Source organism: Ictidomys tridecemlineatus, chromosome 13, assembly GCF_052094955.1.
Source record: "Ictidomys tridecemlineatus isolate mIctTri1 chromosome 13, mIctTri1.hap1, whole genome shotgun sequence".
NCBI lineage: Eukaryota > Metazoa > Chordata > Mammalia > Rodentia > Sciuridae > Ictidomys > Ictidomys tridecemlineatus.
Genome location: NC_135489.1, coordinates 60040315 through 60064628, shown reverse-complemented (window position 1 = coordinate 60064628; position 24314 = coordinate 60040315). Strand labels below are relative to the sequence as shown.

At 36.9% G+C, this 24314-nt stretch overlaps 1 non-coding gene across 1 annotated transcript; it reads left to right on the top strand.

The window, feature by feature from the left end:
• The first annotated feature begins 23816 nt into the window (after nt 1–23816).
• Nucleotides 23817–23889, top strand: Trnav-cac (transfer RNA valine (anticodon CAC)). Its single transcript has one exon. It is a non-coding gene; the product is annotated as a tRNA-Val (tRNA).
• Nucleotides 23890–24314: the final 425 nt, after the last annotated feature.

The window sequence follows — 24314 nt, the reverse complement described above, 5'->3', positions numbered from 1 at the left end:
CAGCCACAATCTTGTCACACAACACATCTGTGAGGCCATCTGCCAGCAATTTCCTGTCCAAACTTGGACTGATATCAGGGATAACTGTTTCAAAACCTCTTATGTAATCCTACTCATTTCCCCTTTAAAAAACTCTTGCTTTCCTTTGCCTTCCTAAATACTTCTGTAGTTTCCTATGTATATTCCATAATTGCAAATGTCCTACTTGTCAGATCAGGCGAGGCGGGCAGCGAGTAAAGGAGGCAGATTTAAAAAGGGCTGCTGAGAGCTGGGGATGTGGCTCAAGCGGTAGTGCATTCGCCTGGCATGCATGCGGCCCGGGTATGATCCCCAACACCAAATACAAACAAAGATGGTGTGTCTGTAGAAAAACTAAAATATAAATATTAAAAAAAAATTCTCTCTCTCTCTCTCTCTCTCTCTCTTTTTAAAAAAGGCCGCTGAACGAGGCTTTATTGAGATATCACTCCCCGGCATTTTGGGAGCCACAATCAAGTCAAGGTGGCGCTTGGCATTTTGCCAGAATGAGAGGCAATGCCAGCGAGCTATTAGGATGATGATGGTTAAGTTAAGCTGTGTATGGTAATTGGGATGATGACTTATTGCTGTAACTGGATGATGCTGAATTGAAGCAAGCTGTGTATTTGGTTGTGTATGTAGACCTCTGCTGTCAGGCAATAAGGCGGCTCCTGCTACCTTGGGTGCCTGCTACTTTTGAGTTCCCATTGAGTTCTCGAGGAGTTTCCCTTGAGTTCCCGTTGGTTCTCTCGGAGTTTTGGTGGAGTTCCAGTTGTGTTCCTGTGGGGTTCTGGCAATAAAGTAGTTCCTGTTTGAACCTACAAGTGGGTGTGACGTCCCAGTTATCTGGTGCCCAACCAGACTGCGGCACAGGCGGCACTCCATCAGACCCACAGAGGGGACAGGAGAAGGGTGTGAGGAGAAACCGCATGGAAGCTTGACTGGACTGGACTTTTATGGGGCTTACAGCAGGAAGGGAAGAGCTTGGGACAGGAAAAGGTGTTTTTAGGGTCCCTTGCCCCTTTGGAGTTGGTCAGGGAAGTTGGCTGAACTCTAGGATTGGCCAGGGGGTCCTGCTAATTGACAGGCGTTATTCAGGAGATCTGATTGACAGGTGTTTCCGCTGGCATCTGATTGGTGTTCTTTTCCTGCCGGGGCTGCTTTGTTCTAAGTCGCCACTAAGTTGCCATCAAGTGGCCACCACCGACCTAACACTACTCATAATTGCAAATGTCCTACTCATAATTGCAAATGTCCTGCTAAGTCCATTATTTTAGAGGAATTTCTATCTGTTGTTATTTAGAAACAACTTCAATCATGAAACACTGTTTGGAAAATTCAAGATAAATATGCCCATTTTATTTATCCATATTATTTTTTTCTGTAATGTTCTGTATTCATTTATAATGCCATAGACTTTCTTCTTTTATTATTTTGTTTCTGATTTAAGAACTCCCTTTATCCTCTCTTTGAAGTAGAATTTTGTGTCCTTTCTTGAATTCAGGGTCTCCTAGCCATCACACAGTGTAGATCTGGAGTAAGAAAGGTGGGCAAAAACAGTGGGGCTTCTCAGAACTCAGAGAGAGGAACCTGCTTTTGACTTAAGAGACATGGAAGGTGTAGACCTTTGAGATAGGATGGGGTTGACAAAGGTTGTTTTGGAGTGATCGTCTATGTTCATGAAGGTTAATATTTTTGGATCACCTGGAAGGTTTGGAAGGAAGACTAGGAGACCAAATGAAAATGTTTTTCTATAATTTCAATAAATATTTAATTACTGAAGAGAGCATGGTCTTACTGAATCCTGAGGATAAGCAGAAATATCTGGCATATGGTGATAATCTAAAGGGAGAAAATTAATGTTTTATATAAGGTTGATTTTGGAAAGTGTAAGGAACATTCTATCCTCTACCTTTATCTCTGGAAGAATTGCATTAGACACAGCCCACTCTACTGATCATGAGTAACCTGTGAAAAGAAACACAGAAAAAACCATTTCTGAAAATAAAGACATGTTATTAGTAAAGTCTCCTTGATTAAAAAAAAAAGTACTTGTCACTTATCCTAGTTACAGAATGATCACTGCACAGTGATACATTATCAGGAAGGAGAACTTCATTGCTCTGTTGTCCATCTGAAGATGAGATAGGGGTCTGAAATAAGGCCCACATAAATGACCATGGCCGTATTCCTGATACAAAAATTTGCATGGACTGTGAGGCAGGAGACTACCAACTGGACCATAAAATGCAAACTGAGACCCTTACCTCACAGCATTATGGGGCCTAGTACTGGGCCCAGAACTGGTTGCATGCTCCAGAGAGCAAGTGTGGGGGCCTGGGAGGAGCCTCTGACTGTCACCAGGTCAAAGCTGTCATAAGAATCATGATACACATAACATTTTGTAAGCAGAAAGTATTATAGATGAGAGAAATAGGTCTAATGTTTTAACACAGTTAAGTGACTATGTTAACAAGATATGTATTTTAAGATAGCTAGAAGGATTCTGAAGCTGCTCTGAAGATACATTTGAGATCATGTGGCCCATGGATTCATGATGGATTAGAGTAGAAATTCACACTTTTTGATTAAGATTGTCTAATGGTTACTGGAAGTTCTGTCCTTGTACCAAATGCCAGTCCAAAAACAAGGACAGAGTTTTGATTAAAAGGAAAAAGAAGTGTTATTGCTTTGCTAGCAAAACAGAATTGCAGAGGATTTCTGTCCCAGATACTGTGGCCCATCAGAGAGAACAGGAGGATTTTTTAAGAGGTGATACAAAGGCTACATTCCAGGTGTTCTTTGTCCAGAGTTGTAATTCCCTTGTTAATTTGGAAGAGGGAGAGAAGAAAAAAAAAACATGTTTATTTTTAATATGTGCCTCCGTGACACAGCAGCAAGGGCTATATTCAAAGCATGAGGACGATCAATTTATATAATGCTGCATCAACTTCTCAGCTAGATGTCAAACCTTGAAGAACTTAATAAATCCATTGGGTTTGAGTATCTACTAAAATTTTATTCAAATCCATGGACACGTGAATATCTGCTGACATTTTTCACATTTCTGTCACATAAACTACCTGTTTTGGTAAGGCTAAAATAATCTGATAATCTCATAATAAAGGAAAGATTATCTTGAATTCTTCACTGGTTATTAACAACAAGCCCAGTAACATGGGTGTGTGTTTAAAATGTTATTTATTTATATAAAAGATCCAGGAATATCAGCATTAGAGAGAAGTTAATGTAAGTTGTCTGGATTCTACTATGTATGTGGTGCTAGATCACTCAAATATTTAGTAGTCGGCTTAAATAGGAATTTTTCAATGGAAGGAGTAATAAATAGTCACATGGAGATTTAATAGCTAACAAATTGAAAGTTAAATATCAAACCAATGTGCACATATCCCTTCTCACATTTTCACATCCTGAGGATTTTGGCTGCTAAATGTATACAAGACAACTTTACTGACTTTTCAAAACAAAATAAGCAGTAAACAAAGAGACAACAAAAGCAGACTGAAAAAAAAGCAGTACTAAAGGCATTAATGTTATTGAAGATATTGGCACAATTCTGACGAATAATGCCTATTATTTTATAATATGATAGCATAAAAGTAACTAGTGCACTTTAAAATTTAGCACAGATAAAGATTATCTTGTTAGGCCTTCTAGCTCACTATACTTACTAAACCAGTCAGTGAGTATTCCTAGAGTAACTTGAATTTCCTAGATTTTTCTCCCCTTTAATCAATTTTTCATCAGGCATTGTACACCTTAAAATTTTCACAGAAACTTTTTTAGAAATGCATCTATCATTATTTTTAAATTATCTGCTATCCAATGAAGTATCATCATTTTGTTCATGGATTACCGCACAGTGGAAGGAAATGAAGGGATCTCTACAATCCATATTGGCTGGGGAGGAGGGAGATCAGTCATTGTGGTGTATTTACCGTCAACCACATTTAAAAAGTAGTATTAGAAATCTTCCTCAAGTAAAGAGAATAAAATGGATCAGTAAGAATATTCCTATGTGATTCTGCCCATCAGGGAGAACAGAAGGTTTTAAAAGATATAATTCATTCCAGGTGTTCCTTATAGAGGGTGTGATTCACTTGTTAATTTGGGATATAGCCATTTCTTAGATCTTCTGCTGCCATCCCTGAATCTGAATTACTTGGTTCCTGTGGTGGGTGTATGCTCAAAGACACAGGCTAGGATAGGAAAAGGGTACTTCTGCCCAGCCTCAGGTTAGGGAGGGGGAGAAAAAGAAGAGGAAAGGAAAACATGTCCATCTTAAAATTAGCCTCAATGGCAGAGCAGCAAGGGCTATACTCAAATCATGAGGTGGACCAATGTTACACAAGGACAAAGCCACATACTGTTTTCCTCCAAGTTCACAAAAGACTGTTCACAGATTTCAAGAATATTTATAAGAAGATGGAACATACTTCAGAGATTATGAGTACAACTTTAATATTGGGTGCAACAACAAAAATAAATCACAAAAAACTTAAAAGGTTATATATATTTGATGTTCACTGTAGTTTGAACCATGATTTTGTTCTGGCTGATTACTTATAATAATGGTTAAATACCACAAGGGTTTTTATGGTGTGGTTGAGTCAGAACACCTAATTTGTTCATTAATGACTCACTGGAATCCATAAGGAGGGCACTCATGAATTGACACTGGTTCACATTCTAAACTCAAATGAACATGCTATTTAGTAAATTAAGATAATTTAATTCTATAATTTGATTGTGCTTACCACTATGGAAATAATAACATTTACTCATAGAATTCTAAAAATTATGAGTTTTGTTTCATTGTATGATATTTTGTTCTTCTTGCTATTTTACAACATTGTCTTGTGCTAAAAAAATTTCTTCCCTGAAACCACAATGAGTCTTTTGCAATCTATCCCTGATATAATAAAAAAGGCATTTCAATAAAAAGAAAATAGATCTTGATTTTACACATAAGGTAAAAAAAAAAATCAGTATCACATCTTTGTTCATTTTCATGTGGTTAAAAGTTAAAAATAAAAACTCCACCAAGAAAACTGAGTCCGTGATAGGATCTGCCATTCATGATTTAGAAATTTATCACTTAGCAAAGTAAGGGCAAAATTCCCTTTCCTCTCAGCTGCCTATAAATATTTCACATTTTGTCAAAAGTCTCCTTTAAGAAATGTTAGAAAATAGAGTCTGATGAGAAAAGGAAATATCAGACATAAGGAAATGGAGAAAAAAGTACACATAGTTGATTTATCTTGTCACCTTTTATGTCTGGATGTTGAATGTACACAGGAGATGTGTTACTGGTGATGAAGAAGACAGAGTGATGAAATACAAAGAGGTTTTCTTACAGGCAAGGAGTTATGGCTCTGGGATGGCTGCCCCATCTCAGTTTGTCTTTCATTGCTTATAATCTTGACAGAGATGTGCACGTGGGCATGCATGCTTTATCTAGACCAACCCTCCTGCATAGAGATTGATAAGTAAACGGAGACTTCGAGAAATGAGCTGGCCCAGATTTACAGAATCAGGTAACAGCCATATGAATGGATGAAGATTCTCAAAGATTACTGAAGCCTGTAGGATCATCACCAACCATCAAATAACCTGTGCAAGATCAACCCAATATTTCAGATTAAAAATGTCAGTGGGAACAGAAACTTAAGAAAAGAAACTCCCATGTATAGGCACAATATTGATAAGTCACAATAAAACTTCTTGCAGTAGCCAACACTTACTTGACAAATGTTTGCATGAAACGCTGTGCCAAGAACTTATCTGGGAATACTGGAATGAACACAGCTGTAAAAGAAAATAAATACTGTCCTCATGGAATTCATAAATTTTAGGCAACCTACACTGTTCACAAAATAAATACAGTTATATATAGAATGTTAAAATTTGTCAAAGTTTATAGAGAAAAATAAAGGAAAGGGAACAAGCTATAATTTTAAATAGAAAGTCAGGGGAGGATTTATTGAGAATGCTGCAACTGATCTCAGACTTGAGAGAGGTGAAAACAAAAACAAAAACAACAACAAAAAAAAAATTGGGGATAAATTGAGGGAAAACATTTCAAAGTCCAGTAGAGGGCCAGGTAACACACTACAAATGACATAGTGAGTAAAATGTTATGACTATTTTATGTAATCCTCTAAATTTCCAATAAGAATAAATTTGTGTGGGAGGAAAACTTTTATAATAATCATATTTTTCAAATATATTCTACTGAGCTGTGGGAATACTGGAAGATAGGTTAAGGTATCACTTTGGGTTAGTATATTAAAACTAATTATGACATGGGTTCCAAAGCTCCAATGTTGGCCCTAATAAATATGGATCACTCAGGGGGAGACCACATGTGTGGGAAGCACGAGCTGTAGCTTGCTGAGACATTCCACCTCTCATCTCTGGGATCATAGGTGGACATAAAAGCTGTGTGGATGAGGTTGTGGTCCTCACCCCAGTAAAACAGAAGCACCACTGCTTTGTCACTTTCAGCTTTGCTCAATGTAGAAACACAGATGGGTCATAGAAGAGACTGGCACAACTTTGGAAGATATCTCCTAAAAATAATGACTCCTCTGGGAAATACTTAAGAAGCACATCTGGCCACACCAGCCTTTGGGTATGTACACTGTTCCCTCAATTGAAGAAAACTGAGAGTAAATAAACTGTGGCAACAAGGAGGATGTTCTGACTGTTATATCTGAAAGTATCTCAATGGTTAAACACAAAGAATTTGTTTCATGTTAAGAAAAGTGAACGAAGCCAGAGAGGATCACACACAGAACAGTGTTAAGAAACACTGGGTTATCTGACAGCAGGTGAGAGGATGTTTTCCTGAGCTCACAATTCTCAGGAAAGGTTGTATACTGGCTCAGGCTAAAGGTAGGCACAGGGGAAGAACATCAATACAAATTTGGTTTTTAGCATTTTATTGACATTGATTAGTGGGTACAAGCAGTTTAACCTTTTAGGAAATGAAGAATGGGAATTTGGAAGATCTGTGTTTGACCTTGTCCTAGGCACATAAGGGTGTGTCTGAGTCTTATCTAAGTAATTTGGGGAAGGGAGCTTATTACAGTAAGCAATGGCATAAGTAAAACTTCAAGATGGTGGGGATTTCTTTAACCTTTGCTATATACTAAGATCTCAGGACTTAGGTAAATTTCAATAATATCAGTATCAATACTTTATGATAAATCATAATTGATATAAATGAATACTCCAAGTTCTTATTCACTGAGGAATCTGACAAATAAATATGTTGATTTTTTTTTAAATGATGCCCTGTAATATGGCACACATGTCCTAGAATAAAATCAAACACTTGGATACTTGATTAACCCAAGATGAAATTTTGTAAAACAACAGGATACACTAAACTACTCAGATGTTAGGGACCTAAGTAAAAAAAAGAAAATGCCATGCCTGGGGCCACTTTATAAAGTATGAGGCAAATTATTCAATCTATTCTCTTAAACCATAGCAACAGACATAAAATACAGTGAAAGATGAATAATTTGAAATTTTGTCATAATTAAGAGATCAAGAAGAGTTATAAGTAAGGGCTAGCGATATAGCTTGGTTGATAGAGTGCTTGCCTCAAATGCAGAAGGCCCTAAGTTCAATCCCCAGTACCACACACACAAAAAGACCCTGTTAGTAGACATATCTTCATATAATTTTTAAATCTCATATTGTCTAAACTTCAATTTTTAATTCTCAGTTTTCTTCAATAGGGAAATGAAAATTTTCTACAGAAATTGAATATTTTCAATAGAAAGTCTACAGATCCAGTCCCTAATTTTCTCATCTGAAATCATCATACCATAAAGTATTGCTCAGTGTCAGTGACAAAATGCTTGCCAAAATCCCAGCTAAGCATATCCATTTTACAGTGGCAATACCTTGAGCTGTTGAGTACATCACTCTCACTGAATCATTTCTGATTAAATCTCTAGACTGTTACAGAAATGCTCAGACTGCTGATTGAGTGTCTTAGTCAATTTTGTGCTGCTATAACAGAACACATGAGATTAGGTAATTTATAAAGAGCAGAGATTTATTTCTCATAGTTTTAGAAGCTGTGAAGTCTAAGGTCAAGGGGTGTGTATCTTTCAAAAGTCTTCTTGCTGTATCATTCTATGACACAAAACAGAAGATCAGGAGAGTATTATGAGAGAGCAAGAGGGAGCTAAACTCTCTTCAATGTAATACTACTCTTGAAATAATTAACTTATTGCTACGATGGCACAATTCATTCCTAAGGGCAGAGAAATCATAACTTAGTCACCATTAAAGGTCCTCACCACTCAACATTTGCACTGGTGATTAAGCTTCTAACACATGAACTTTGGAAGACACATTCAAACCACAGTGCCAAGTAAGGAAGAGACAATGATGAAATAATAGTGAGGATATGAAATTTATGCACAAGTTTTGATCATAAATATACTCCTCAGTTTCTAACCTCAGGAAAACTATATTCCTATGAGGGAGCTGAAAGTAGAGATGATATGCAATCACCATCCTACCTACTATAGAAATTTTCTTCTCAACAAATCCACAGGTTTTAGCAGCATAAAAAATAATATACTATGTGATCACTGCCACTGCTAAAAAAAAATTAGTTATGTCAAGTCCAACAACAAAACACAGATACAGTTTCATTAAAGAAGCAGGTTCGCTTTGGATTTAGTGAGAGTATCTTTAAAGACATCCATAGTTATTGATCTGATCAAGGCAACACAGTGAAATTTTAGTTTCAGGCAAGGCACTTTATTGGATGTTCCATAAAGCATAAATTTGAAGACATTTTCACTTCATTACCACTGGACTATGCTTCAAAGATAACATATAATACTTGTTAATAATCACACAAAAATCACAATGCACATAGTAACAGAGGTTCATAAAGGAAACTCTTACAGTGTTCATTTTTTTTTGCATTACAATTCTTATTACACATATAGAGCAAACTTGTATATAAAGTATATTGTATATAAAGTATGTTGACACCGATTTGTGTCTTCTTAAATGTACTTTGGATAATGATGTCTATCACATTCCATCATCCTTGCTAACCCCCTGCCCCCTACTCTTCCCTCCCACCTCTCAGTCCTATCTAGAGTTTGTCTATTCCTCCCATGTTTCCCCTCCCTATCCCACTATGAATCAGACTCCTTATATCAGAGAAAACATTCAACATTTGTTTTTTTTTTTTTGAGATTGGCTAACTTCACTTAGCATTATCTTCTCCAACTCCATCCATTTACCTGCAAATGTCATGATTTTATTCTCTATTATTGCTGAGTATAATTCCATTTTGTATATATGCCACATTTTTTTATCCATTCATCCACTGAAGGGCATCTAGGTTGGTTCCATAGTTTAGCTATTGTGAATTGTGCTGCTATAAACATTGATGTGGCTATGTCCCTGTAATATGCTGATTTTAATTTTTTTGGGTATAGTCCAAGGAGAGGGACAGCTGGGTCCAATGGTGGTTCCAATCCCAGATTTCCAAGGAATCTCCATATTGCTTTCCATATTGGCTGCACCAATTTGCGGTCCCACCAGCAATGACGAGTGTATCTTTCCCCCCACATCCTTGCCAACACTTACTGTTATTTGTCTTCATAATAGCTGCCATTCTGACTAGAGTGAGATAATATCTTAGAGTAGTTTTAATTTGCATTTCTCTAATTGCTAAAGATTGTCACAGTCTGGCTGGGCACAATTCAGGAGCCACTTGTCAAAAGAAACGAACTTCATTTTTAGAACAACACATGCCAAACAAAACAGCTCCTCAGGAAAAATCTTCAGAGCCCAACTGCCACCACCGGCTTCCCACAAGCCTCTCCTGTGGATAGGTCTTTGTACCAGTGGGGTATATATTCCCCAAAGATAAACTTAAAATAACCCTTTTTACTCTAAACTTTTTAAATTTGGATTCATCAGGGCTTAGTGCTGTGGAAAGGCATATGTGTCCAAAAAATGTACATAAGCCCAAGGTACTTTGGAAGGATATTCTAACAGGACAATGGAAAGATCCTGACAGTAATTATCTGGAAGCAGGGATCTGTTTGTGTGTTTCCACAGGGAGAACAGCAGCCGATTTGAATTCCAGAGAGATTAACTAAGGTCCTGACCCAGTGATTGTCTGGAGTCGGGGGTCTGTTTGTGTGTTTTCACAAGGAGATAGAATAGCACAGTTACTAATAATACCCAGCCTACGTGATAAATTTTCTAGTTGTACTGTAGAAAGAGGTTCCAAGGGATTAGGCTCCACAGGTGTAGATTGGGCTATGCTTTCTTTAAATTTAGACTCTCACCCCATGCTAAAACTAAATATTCAAGGACATGAATTTAATGGGCTACTGGATACAGGTGCAGACCTTAGCATCATCTCTCATCAAGAATGGCCAAAACATTGGTCATTACAACAAGCCACTCAAACGTTGCAAGGCCTAGGAGTGGCGACTAATCCCCATAGAAGTGAAATGGTATTAGATTGGAAGGATCCTGAAGGATGTGAAGGAACTATACAGCCATATGTATTGGATCATCTTCCTGTAAATTTATGGGGACGAGATGTCCTAGATCAATTAGGTTTGACATTAACAAATAACATCAACCAAAATGCACCCACTATTATGACTAGACAAGGTTTTAAGAAAGGAAAAAGATTAGAAAAACAAGAACAAGGTATAGCAGCACCAATACAAATAGATCAAGGAACGGACAGACATGGCTTGGATTTTCAGAAAGGGCCACTGAGACAATAAAAATTACTTGGAAATCAGAAATACCAGTATGGGTTCCTCAGTGGCCCCTGACTAAAGAAAAGATAGAAGCATCCCATGACCTGATCAGAGATATGAATGAAAAGTACTCCCTCAAGGGATGGCTAACAGCCCAACTATGTGTCAAATTTATGTTAACAAAGTAATCCAGCCACTTAGAAATCAAAATCCTGAACTACAAATATTTCACTATATGGATGATGTATTATTAGCACACAAAGATAAAAACACATTGCTAGAATGTTATGCCACACTTAGAAATTTATTAAAAAAATTATAATCTAGAAATAGCAATAGATAAAGTACAATTTAATTTTCCAATTAATAATTTAGGAGTTCTATTATCCTCAACCATGATCTGTCCACCAAAAATTCAAATACGAATAGACCAACTCAAATCACTTAATGACTTTCAAAAGTTATTAGGAGTCATAAATTGGATAAGGCCTTATCTAGGTATACCAACAGGAGAGTTGGAACCTTTATTTGATATTCTAAAAGGTCCATCAGATCCAAATTCACCCCGAATGTTAACACCTGAAGCAAGAAAGGCATTAAACATCATTGAAACATATATGGAAAATATGCATTTGGATAGAATTGATATAAGTTTGCCTTTATTATTTATTGTACTACCAACAAAAAATATTTCTACAGGAGTATTTTGGAGAGAAGGTCCATTATTATGGATACATTTATCTTATTCTCCTAACAATATTCTTACTAGGTATCCTGAGGCTGTAGGACAATTAATACTCAAAGGAATAAAAGCAGCAAAGGGAGTGTTTGGAATTTCTCCCAATAAAATTATTACTCCATATACTATGAATAAAATTGATGAGTTAGCTAATGAGTTAAATACTTGGGCAATAATCATGTGCAAATCTAATGTTTCATTTGATAACCACTTACCATCTAATCCTTTATTGTCTTTTTGGTCATTGCATCCTGTAATTTTTCCAAAAATGACAAGAAAAACACCTATCATGAATGCTCCAAATATAGTCACTGATGGGTCAAATAATGGTACAACAGCAATAGTTTCACCTGATCAAACTTTTACATTTTTAGTACCCAAACAATCAGCTCAAAAGGTAGAGCTTAATGCAGTATTACAAGCTTTTGTGATGTTTAAAGATTCTGTATTTAATTTATTTTCCGATAGTCAGTGTATAGTTAATGCTATAGTATCCCTTGAAGATACTGGTAGGATTTCCCCTTCCTCTACTGTTTTCTCTTTGCTTTCCACTATACAAAGTCTAATCTGGGACAGAAAAAATCTGTTCTTTATAGGACATATCAGGGCACATACAGGATTGCCTGGAGCCCTTAGTTTGGGCAATGATTTAGCAGATAAAACTACACATGACATACTATTTTCTCTACACTAGAAGAAGCTACGAATTTTCATAAAAACTTCTATGTCAATGCTAATACTTTACAAAAGCATTTTAAAATAACTAAGGAACAAGGTAGACAAATAATAAAACAATGTCAAAATTGTGTGACCTTTTTGCCACAAGTTTATCTTGGAGTCAATCCTAGAGGATTGATACCTAACCATATTTGGCAGATGGACGTCACACACTTGCCAGAATTTGGAAAATTAAAATATTTGCATGTTACAGTTGATACTTCTTCTGGATTTTTGATGGGCTCCCTTTATGCCAGAGAAAAAACTAAAGATATTATAGCTCATTGCTTACAAAATTTTGCCACTGTGGGCATTCCAAAACAGTTAAAAACAGATAATGCCCCTGGTTATACTTCTACCTCTTTTAAACAATTTTGCTCAACATTTAGCATTACTCATATAACAGGAATCCCATACAATCCACAGGGACAAGGCATAGTTGAAAGAGCTCATCAAACTATTAAAATGTACTTATTAAAGCAAAAAGAAGGAATTGGGAAGGGGTATATATTCCCCAAAGATAAACTTAAAATAACCCTTTTTACTCTAAACTTTTAAAATTTGGATTCATCAGAGCTTGGTGCTGATAACGCCAAGGTCGCGGGTTCGTTCCCCACATGGGCCACCAAATGCCGCAGTCTGGCTGGGCACAATTCAGGAGCCACTTGTCAAAAGAAACAAACTTTATTTTTAGAACCACACACGCCAAACAAAACAGCTCCTCAGGAAAAACCTTCAGAAAAGATGATGAACATTTTTTTATATATTTGTTGATTGATTATATATCCTCTTCAGGAAGTACCTGCCCAGGTAACTGGCCTCTTTGTTGATTGGGTTATTTGTTTTTTGGTGCTTAGTTATCATTTTGAGTTCTTTATATATCCTAGAGATTAGTGCTTAATCTGATATTGGAGGGGTAAAGATTTGCCCCCAGATTCTCTGTTCACCTCACAGATTGTTTCTTTTGCTGAGAAGAAACTTTTTAGGTTGAATCCATCCCATTTATTGATTCTTGGTTTAAATTCTTGAGCTATAGGAGTCTTTTTAAGGAACTTTGAGCCTAATGCCACACAATGAAGCTTAAGGCCTACTTTTTCCTCTTTTAGATGCAGAGTCTTTGGTTTAATTCCTAGGTCCTTGATCCACTTTGAGTTTAGTTTTGTGCATAGTGAGAGGTAGGGGTTTAATTTGATTTTGTTGCATATGGATTTCCAGTTTTCCCAGCACCATTGCATGTTTTTGGCACCTTTGTCTAATATAATATAATTGTAATTTTGTGGGTTAGTCTCTGTTTCTTATTGTGTATCATTGATCTACCAGACTGTTTTGGTGTCAATACCATGCTGGTTTTGTTACTATTGCTCTGTAGTATAGTTTAAGTTCTGGTAGAGTCATGCCACATGCTTCACTCTTCCTGCTAAGTATTGCTTTAGCTATTCTGGGTCTCTTATTTTTTCCAGATGAATTTCATGATTGCTTTTTCTGTTTCTATGAGGAATGCCATTGGGATTTTCATTGGAATTGCATTAAATCTGTATAGTGCTTTTGGAAGTTTGGTCATTTTGATAATATTAATTCTGCCTATCCAAGAGCAAGGTATATCTTTCCATCTTATAAGGTCTTCTTTGATTTCTTTCTTTTAGGGTTCCATAATTTTAATTATATAGATCTTTCACCTCTTTTGTTAAGTTGATTCTCAAATATTTTGTATATTTTTTGAGGATATTGTGAATGGGGTAGTTTTCCTCATTTCCTTCTCAGAGGATTTGTCACTAATATACAGAAATGCCTTTGATTTATGGGTGTTGATTTTATAACCTGCTACTTTGCTGAATTCATTTATTAGTTCTAGAAGTTTTCCAGTGGAGCTTTTTGGATCTTCTAGATATAGAATCATCATCAGCAAATAGTGCTAATTTACATTCTTATTTTTGTATACATACCCCTTTAATTTCTTTCATCTGTCTGGTTCCTCTGGCCAGAGTTTTAAGAACTATGTTAAATAGAAGTGGTGAAAGAGGGCATCCCTGTCTTGTTCCAGTTTTTAGAGGGAATGCCTTTAATTTCTCTCCATTTAGAATGTTGTTGGCCTGTAGCTTAGCATAGATAGCCTTTACAATATTGAGATATGTTCCTGTTATCTCTAGTTTTTCTGTTGTTTTGAATATAAAAGTGTAATTTATTTTGTCAAATGCTTTTCCTGCATTTATTGAGATAATCATATGATTCTTATCTTTGAGTTTACTGATGTGATGAATTACATTTATTAATTTCCATATGTTGAACCAAACTTCCATTCCTGGGATGAATCCCACTTGATCATGCTGCACACTCTTTTTGATCTGTTTTTTGTATTTGATTTGCCAGAATTTTATTGAGAATTTTTACATGCATTACATAGTTCATTTTGATTTTGTGTATAAAAAGGAGATAGGTGACATAAATGCTTATTATAGGGTTTTAATGTTGCATACTATAAAGGAGTCAGCAGGTAACTTCCATATTGGTATATACAGGACAGCCCAAAGGGTTATTTTTTATTAAGATAATAAAGGATTCTAAGTTTTGAATTATTACTCCAGGGTAAAAATATTAAACATATATACAGGTATGTCATTAGATTTAATATGAGTGGAAAGGGGGAAAAGATTTTATAAGGGACATTTATATGTTATCAAAGTGGAATGATTCTACCTAATACAAAATGTAGCCACTTTTTGTTAGTGACTATCATTTTGCAATGTCCTTGAGTTTTCTACAGGTAAAAATTTTAATTTAATGTTTTAAAATTAGTCACACATGACAGTAGAATGCATTTATGCACTTTGCTACATCATACATAGATGGGATATAATTTCTCATTTTTCTGAATGTATATGTTGCAGAATCATATTGGTCATTCATTTACACATATACATACAGTAATAATGTCTGTTTCATTCTACTCTTTCCTTTCCCCACATTCCCTCCCCTTCCCTCCCATCACTTCCCTCTAACTAATCTAAGGTAACACTCTTCTTCCCTAGTGCCCTTGCCCCCACCTTATTGTGAATTAGCATCTGCATATTAGAGGAAACATTTGGCCTTTGGTTTTGTGGGATTGCCTTATTTCTCTTAGCATGATATTCTCCAGATCCAACCATTTACTGGCAAATGCCATAATTTCAGTCTTCTTTATAGCTGAGTAATAGTCCATTGAGTATAAATACCACATTTTCTTTATCCATTCATCTATTGAGGGACACCTAGATTGGTTCCAGAGTTTAGCTATTTTGAATTGAGCTTCTGTAAACATCCATGTGGCTGTGTCACTGTAGTATGCTAATTTGAAGTCCTTTGTGTCTAAACCAATGTGTGGGATAACTGCGTCAAATGGTGATTCCATTCCAAGTTTTCTGAGGAACCTCCATAGTGCTTTCCATAGTGGTTAAACCAATTTTGCAGCCCCACCAGCAATGTATGAGTGTTCTTTTTTCATCACATCCTCGCCAAAATTTATTGTTGCCTGTGTTCTTGGTGATTGCCATTCTGACAGGATTGAGATGAAATCTTAGAGTAGTTTTGATTTGCATTTCTCTAATTGTAAGAAATGTTGAACACTTTTTCATATATTTGTTGATCAATTGTATTTCTTCTTCTGTGAAGTGTCTATTTTCAGTTCCTTAGCCCATTTTTTGATTGGATTATTTGTTTTTTCCAAGTTCTTTGTATATCCTAGAGATATATAGGCAAGCAAACTTAATTTTTCTTTTAAATAGGAGAACAAGAATTTCAAAGGGTAGAGTAAATCTCAAGGTTTCTCTGGGTACAAACATAGCCTGCAAATGTGTGGGGGATTATTCTAAATAATTTTCATCTGGACTACTATTCAAATTATAAATTGTTTTTGTATTCAAATAAACTTTGCTAAATTTAATCTGTCTAAAGTTTTTATTTTAACTAAACAAAATCTTACTGGGCACTAGATATACTTGTGGTCACTTTATTTTAGTGGGTGGGGCACTTGTTCTTTCCCTCTGCCCTACTAAATGGGCATCACAGTTTCCATATGGAATCCCAGCACCAGGACTCTGAGCTATCATTAACACACCAGATGGTGGATTTACAACAATACATGTCTTGCCTTTGTCCCATAGTTTCTATGAAGCTCAAATTAAGTAATGCAAATGGAAGAGTTTTAAGGAGTACAATGAATGGCAGCCCATGAAGAATGAAGATGGTGGGTCTGCGATTTTGGAAGAACAACTTTTCCCCTAAGAATCCAGGGTTCTGGTGGAGCATTGCGGGGGAGGGGGGGGTCATTCAGGAACATGTGTGCAACATGAAAGAGAAAAAGACAAAAATGTAAATAAAGACAAAAATAATTAGAAAACCATGGAATTTTAGGGTTTCTGCCATATACTTCTCATAGTCAGTAGATTAGAGGTCACCAAAGGGCTGTATGCTTCAAAAAATTAGAGAATAAATCACAAGAAATTGTGTGGCAGTGTTTTTGGAAATGTTATAGAGTTGTGTTTGTGGCTTGAACAAGATTGCCTGGAAAGGCTTTGCCTACTACTTCCTTGTAAATTCTACCTAATGATATGTATTTAACACTATGCTAATCTATAACACTCTTATGGAATGAATTGACTAAAAATAGAATAAAAATTAATTGATTGCTACAAAAATGTTAATTGTCATGGCTTACAGTTTCCATATTTGTGAACATATTTTCTCACCGGAGTCTTTTGTAAACCCTAAAGAAATAGTTGTAACACTTTTAGGGTAATTTGCAAACATGCACTGAGGCACTGGGGTTGTGATTCAGTGGTCAAGTACTTTCCTAGTATGTTCAAGACAGCAGTAAAAGAAAATGCATGGAACAGGGAAAAATTTGAATCTTCACACCTCCACCTTCAGACTCATGTTCCAAGCTGAGGTTGAACAAGGTGATGCGCTGTTTTGTCTCAGCTCCTTACAGAGATTATCAGAGGATGGAGGTGGTTGGACAGTAGGGTATCGCAAGAAGTTCTGGCTCTGGGACTACTTGGAAGATGTTATGAATCCTAACACTGGCACCTCTTTGAAGCAGTCTTAAGAAAGTTGCTTGAATCAGAATAACTTTTATAGAACAAAGAAAATAGAATTTATGAGAAAAAAGTTTTTAAAGGAATTATTATTATTATTATTAGTAGTAGTAGTAGTAATAGTAGTAGTAGTAGCAGTAGTACTAGTACTAGTAGTACCAGGGATCCAATCCAAAGGCCCTTAACCACTGAGCCACATCCCCAGACCCTTTATGTTTTATTTTGAGACAGATCTTGCTAAGTTGCTTAGGGCCTCACTACATTGCTAAAGCTGTCTTTGAACTTGTGATCCTCCTACCTCAGCCACTCAACATGCTGAGATTACAGGCATGGACCACCATATCTGGATGTTTTTAGGACTTAAAATAGTAATCTATGTGAGATTGTATGTACGTAAGTTCCAAAGGAGGAGATCATATTGAAAAATTCAGCCATAGTAGGCCAGTTATTGAAAAGTTCACAGACATTAGAGTTGCTCTTATGCTACTGTGAATATGGTATGGAAGGATAGATGAATAGATAGATAGAGAGATAGATGGAAATATAGATAATAGAACTTGAATAAGAAGGCAAACAGATACAAAGATCTGTATATTAGTCAGCTTTTGTCACTATAACAAAATACCTGATGCAACTATCTTATAAATAGAAAAGGTTTATTTTGGCTCATGATTTTGGAGTTTCCAGACCACAATCAAGTGGCCACATTGTTTTGGGCCTCTCATGAGGCAGCACATCATAGAAGAAGTTCATAGTGCATCAAAACTGCTTATATTACAAGGTAAGGACAAAAAGAGGTCAGACTAGGGGCTGGGGTTGTGGCTGAGTGGTAGTGTGCTTGCCTAGCATGCCTCACGCACTGGGTTCAATTCTCAGCACCACATAAAAATAAATAAAATAAAGATCCATCAACAACTAAAAAATATTAAAAAAAAAAAAAGATGTCACACTGGGATTCTACAATCCCCCTCAGGGGAATTTGCCCAAGACCTAAGGAATTCCCATGAGGATCCACCTCCTAAAGCACCTCTCAATAACACCACTATAGGAACATAGCTTTTTTTTAAAAAAAATTATTTATCCATTTATTTTTTATGTGGTGCTGAGGTTTGAACCCAGTGCCTCACATGTATGAGGCAAGCACTCTACCACTGACCGCAGCCTCAGCTCAGAACATAGACTTTTAACACATGAAATTTTGGGGAACATTCTAGATTCAAACTATAGCATGCTGGGAATGTGTTATACTTATTGGAACAGCAGTAACCTGTTACCTGAATCTGGACAGACTTAGGAGACAGGACACATTTTTAGGCTAGTGACCAGCTCAGTTGTGCTGGCCTCTATGCTATGAAAGGCTCATTTAGAGTTTAATTTCACTATACTGAAATGCTTAATAATTTCATCTTTGAATTTGTGTTTTGTAAGTGAAGGTCAATGGGAAAAGGAAGGCTGAGGTCCTCAATGGCTTGAGGCCTCAGCTTGTCAGACGTTCTACCTTCCCCTGCCTCCTGAAGCAGGATCTCTACCACCTAACTCTCTGCCTTTTGGTGGTCAGTCTCCCCATTATTTCCCCACCCAGAGACCTCTGCTGCCCTCCCCAAGTGGGGAGAGTCCTGAGGTCAAGAGCACCACACACAGAAGAAGCTTAGTGTGGGGCACATGTACCTGAGACTTACCACGCTGCATAGTCCATGTGGCCTTCCCAAGGCAAGGATTGAAATGCTCTAGGTTTGGTGACTGCCTTTGTCATTCAGCAATGCTAAGATAAGCATTTCTGTCCTCCATGTACGAAAGAGGTTAGAGAAGAATGAAGCCCAGGGCTGAAAATCATGATTTTTGCTCCACAAAATGTAGAATGTGCAGAGTATTATGTTCAGGGCCATTCTCAGTCAGATGATAAGGAGAATTAAAAAGCATGGGCTGATTGCTTCTGTGTGAAATTTCATGTCCTCAATTCTGTTTGTCATTCAGATCATTATGAGTGGATTTTCTGGGCCCCATTTCTGCATGATGTCATTTTTCCTTCTGAATATCCTTTACAAGAATTACACATCATAAGCATGTGTCACCCTAGGCAGTGCCCAGTGGGAAGGCACCCATTTACCCAATCTCACTCTTTACCCAGGTATCTTACCCTTTCCCCTCTATGTCAGTCTTGAATATTACACTTCCAGAAATCTAAACTTGGATCTATAAGTAAATTTTTGCCCTTCATTAGTAGTGACCTTTGCCTTTAATATTTTATGTGAAGCAATAGAATTAAGTGTGCCCTAGAGAAGAACATTAACAAAATTGATGGTGACACTGAACCACATCCAAGATCAAGGAGGTGATGGAAGTGTACAAACCCCCATTGTCTGTGTGCATCCCTGAAACAGGAGTCCTTTTACCTAATTACAGACAACTGAGATACATTTTTACATTACAGTTATCATTCTGCCATTCAACATCTTAACCCTTAAAAAGATCTATTGAATTCAATTACTTGCCCAAAACATAGTACTAAATGTTTGCTTTTACTGGTCTAAGGCTGAAACCCATTGCTTGTCCTGGTACTTCTAAATATAAATGACCTGATTTAGGTTTATATTCACTGAAAGAATTATATCACCCTCAATTAGGGGTTGAAATATAAGAAGTATTACTATTTTAAAATATAGGGTTTCACAGTAGGATATAAGTTTTAGAGAACATAAAGTGTTCTTGAGAATGGCTTATGGAAATAAAACCACAAGTTTTATCTTGGGAAAATTTGCTCCTCTGTCTTGTTTAGTCTCTCAAAGAACTTAACCCTCTGCAATTGTTTACTTTGAAGTTTTCTGTTCACAATTATTAATAATCAACACAAGACAAAAGAGGGTCTCAGAAATCCAACATGCCAGGTAAGGGGTCAGAAGTGTTTTTCACTAGAACTTTCTGCAGTGAAGGGAATGTGTTGTGCCTGTGCTAAGGTGGCAGTCACCATCCACACATGGCCATGGAGTATTCAAAACATGCCTGATGAGGCTGAGAAACAAATCTCTTAGTTTCACCAAATTTTGGCCAGCATCTGTGAATCAAATGAGTTTCTGAGTAAAGAATTTTGTTTTTTTAAAAGAAGAGATTAATCACCAAAATTTTAAATAAATATCTCATTCATCCATAATTAAGAAACCACTAGTTAATATGAATTATGGGATTCTAGCTGAGTTGTTTAAATTCAAAGGTAAGAGTAACTGTTGCTCATTGACCAGACACATGCTGAGTATCATAAAAACCAAGAGCATTTTGCTCTTATTTCATGTTTCCTCATTTCACTTCAAGCATGCACTTAATAGAGGCTAATTTCTGCTTGAGTTCTCTTTCTTTTAAAGTGTGAGTTCAGTAAAACTCTTCCTATGTTCTAAATAAGTTAGAACCTAGAAAATTTTCAAATTTCCAAATTTTCCTATTTCTCCCCAAATATTTTATCTGGCAATGGGTATTATTTTTACCAATTTCAGAATTTTAATCAGTCAATGAATGATGAAGTCATTCTTGCACCTGCTATCTGACAGGGTCCCAGCAATGGGGGATGCTGCACCAGAGCTGTGCCTACTGGAAACCAAAACCATGGGGAATGTTAAATGTTTTATTTATGATACATATGATATGAATAACAGGGCATACGTCAATCAAGTTAATAATAAGTCAGGAGACATGTAGTCCAGTTGTGTAGTCTAGAACCTAGTGAGGTAAAAATGTAAAAGCTTAATCATGATTGGCAAAGGTTATAGGAAAATATTTTTAAACAATGTACTCAATATCTTAGGTAATCAATGTATGTCAGAAAAGATTGTAACTCTTGAAAATTATGTAAGTCAAAGAAGTTTCGGACTTTGAGGCTATTCATTAACCAACTGAAAAAAACACCTGCAAATAAAGGTATAAAAATAAAGGCCCCTCTAGGGGCGGTAGATCTTTCTGGAGACAGCCTATAACTTGCAACCTGTTGTCCTGTCTCTTCTTCTTTCACCAACACCATTCCTCCTTTAGGATCCCTGGATCCCCTCTGGGGCTGGACCCCAGCAAATGAATAGTGTTACCCAGGAACTTGTGATACCAGCTTTTGAATCACCATACACAGAACGAAAGCACTGATCCTATGTAAAATGTATATATGTATAGGTTGTGTACGTCCAGAAGATAGCCTCAGCCTTGATAAAAATTCTTATCCCCTAACAGCAAACAGATTTTTTCACTAACTGGCACAGGACTTTCTGCTATTTTCCTAATGGTATTATTTTACTGGTAACCTGTATCCTTGAACCTGCCAAACAATTATTCCTTGAGTTATATTTTGCATCCCACATGATCCACAAAACCCTGCCTGACCTGACCATTCATTCAGTAGTCTCCTCTCCTTTGCCATTCCCACTCATTTTCTGATCTCCACCTTGGGATAACTTGTTTTCTTTGTCTTAAAGAAATTTAGGTTATTCCTGTCCCTAGACAGTTAGATTTAATCTACTTTAAAAGGTTCTTTTCTCATATTTTGCCTGTCTAGCTCTTTTTATCATTCAACTTTTACCTTGCACAGTACCTACTCTCTGTGACCACATCTATTTCCCCAGTTAACACTCTCCTCATCCCAACCATCATGCTGCATCATTACTCCCTGTTATTATGGTTGTTATTATGGCTCACTCTCAGGTTTTCCCATTAGTGTTATCATGTTAACTTATCATCTCTCCCCCATATGGCTTGTCATACCACTCACTGGGTATCAATGCTACTCCAGAACATCCTTGTCTCAGTGTATGAGAACTGGCTCCAAGGCGCCTTGAGACCAAAGAAGGAGAAAGAGCTGGGATTTCACAGGATGCAAATTATTGTAGAATTACTGGCACAATCCTGGGTAGCACTACAATTTCACCCCAAAGTAGGGTGTATAAAATTGTCAGGATAAAAGTGAATTTATCCACTAGAATGTATCTGGTTTATCTCAAGCTAATATAAAAAGTAAGCCAACCGTTGGTGTGAACATACTTTATATACAGAGATATAAAAAATTGTGCTCTATATATGTAATAAAAATTGTAATGCATTCTGCTGTCATGTATTTAAAAAATAAAATCAATTAAAAAAATCAGCCAACCAGGCTCCAGTCTAAAGCTCCACATACCACTCTATGCTTTTGATTATTTATAGTATGAAAGAAAACTACACAGGGAAAACCAATCAGGGTTACTCATGAGCAATAATGGTGGTTACAGCTCAAGATAGCTATAGTCAGATTAAGCTGAATTCCAACAAGTTCCTAGCACAAATCCTAGTATGTACTGTGTCCTCAGGAATATTTGATTACATGAGGTACCTTAAGTTGTAACTGATAATTAAGACCCATTAACTATAGTTGATGTTTTCCATCTTGATTTGTCAAATATGCTTTATAAACAAATCTCTTATTGGGATACTTGGTGGTAGTGGTAAAAGTATTCATGCCCATTGCAGATGATCAAGTACCATCATCTAGGTACTAAAAGTTTGAGTTTTCAAATATTTGTCTGATTCACAGAGTTTTCTTCTAAAAATGTAAATGTCCTTTTGTGGTGATTCTTCTCATGAAAGACCCCCGTCTAATGAAAGACCCCCGTATCCCTGTCCAAGGAGAATCACACGAAACACTGGCTGCAAAAGCAAGAGGTTGGTTTATTGGGACACAGGCGCCTGCGGGTGCCCAGCAGAACCTCAGCCGGAGCTTTGGTGAACTGGCACACCGGACTTGGGGATACAGAGATTTTTATAGGGTTTGGGACAGGTTTCGCACGCGCGGGAAGCAACAGGTTTCTTATTGGTTTGTTTAAATCTAGCATATAGGCCACCTAGGGGGTACAGGTCTGCATTCCAAAAACCACAGGTCTGCATTCTATTCTTTCTGTTCCTGCTTATCTGTTCCGGTTTATTCATTCATGCCTCAGGATGCGGGTGCTCTGTTCTTCAACCGGTTGTCCGGAGAGCATGCCTGGTGCCTGAACCTGTTTATGGCCTGCCTGGTATCTTGGTTTCATATCTTGGCCTTAGGTAACTAGGCTAACTGGGCTAGGGTCTTTCACTCATGTATTATAATAAACACTGGAAAATAGATGATGAAGATAGGACTGGTTCCTGCCCTTGGAGAGTGTTATTATTTAGATTTTAAATTCTCCTCAAAGGCCCATATGCTAATTACTTGGTCACCAACCTGTGGTGCTTCTGGGAGGAAGTGGAACTTTTATTTTGGTAGGGCCTTTGGGGAAGAAGTTAGGCCATTGGTTGAATATCATTGACAGGGTTATCAGGACCCCAAACCATTCCATTCCCTTTCTCTTTGCTTCCCTGCTACCATAAAATGAATGGTATTGCTCCTTCCATGATGTTCTGCTTTGCTATGGACTGAAAAACAACAGAACCAATCAACCCTGGACTGAAAACCATGGGGAACTGTTTTCTCCAAAACTATAAACCAAATGGGCTGGAGATGTAGCTCAGTTGGTAGAGTGCCTGCCTCACATGCACAAGGCTCTGGGTTCAATCCCCAGCACCACCAAAACAAAACTGTAAGCCAAAATAAATCTTAACTCTATTAAACTGATTCTCTAATCCCCAGCACCACCAAAACAAAACTGTAAGCCAAAATAAATCTTAATTCTATTAAACTGATTCTCTCTGATAATTTGTCACCGTGACAGAAAACTGGCCTCTGATTTATTCTTGAGAGCATCAGGTATACAGATTAAGTTTCATAAAAATACTTTTTTAGAAATGAGAAAATAAGAGAGAACTTAAAAAGACTAATTTTGCTGACTCCCCCTTTTTGGTCTCAAATCAGTCCTGTAAACAGAACATGAAGTATGTATGAGCACTCTGCCAAAGTAAATGACTCATCTATTGAGCAGCTCTAAAAGCGTGTTATGGCTCAATCTATCAGTTTTATTGTAAAACTGTCTGCTTCCGATACATTTCAGAAATAAA